The sequence below is a fragment of the Sinocyclocheilus grahami genome, unplaced genomic scaffold, assembly GCF_001515645.1.
Source record: "Sinocyclocheilus grahami isolate Dianchi unplaced genomic scaffold, SAMN03320097.WGS_v1.1 scaffold555.1, whole genome shotgun sequence".
NCBI classification, from domain to species: domain Eukaryota; kingdom Metazoa; phylum Chordata; class Actinopteri; order Cypriniformes; family Cyprinidae; genus Sinocyclocheilus; species Sinocyclocheilus grahami.
In genome coordinates this window covers 557,157-557,733 of record NW_015505734.1, presented here as the reverse complement: position 1 = coordinate 557,733, position 577 = coordinate 557,157, and the positions used below count along the sequence as shown (strand labels likewise).

Sequence of the window (577 nt, the reverse complement as noted above, 5' to 3'; positions counted from 1 at the left end):
GTGATGGAATATGTGGAATATTTTCACATCTTTTGTACTGACTTTGGGGGATATTTTACAAAATGGACTTAAACATAATTTTAAACAAAGCTAAAATTACTACACTCTTATAGCAAAAATCAGATGTGCCAAAATATCTGATAAACAAACACAACTTTGTAAATGAGGATGTATTAATTCTTCATCAATAGTTCAGTGCGCCTGCACATTGGTAACATGAGTATTATACTTAAATTAATAATCTGAATTTAATTGCCCTGAGTGTTTTAGTCTGCTTCTAGCAAGTAGAGTCACTCTGATATTGATTAACTTCTTGGTGAGAGTAATAAGAGCCCTTATTTCCAGGTCTCATATGATGTGAGTGGCTTCTGTGAGAGAAACAGGGATGTGCTGTTCAGCGACATCATCGAGCTCATGCAGAGCAGTGAGTTGTAAGTGGTTATTTGGCTATTTTTACTGCTGTTTTAGCCCAAGCTTTTTAAAAGCCCCTTAATGCACTCATGCACCGATGCACAACATCTGCAGTTCAGCTGTAATTCCTTAATGAAATAATAAATCACATAAATAAATCATAAAA

General features: G+C 34.7%; 1 pseudogene; it reads left to right on the top strand.

Moving 5' to 3' along the window:
* LOC107556111 (unconventional myosin-Ie-like) overlaps positions 1-577 on the top strand; it is an 18,433-nt pseudogene that overhangs the window by 10,165 nt on the left and 7,691 nt on the right.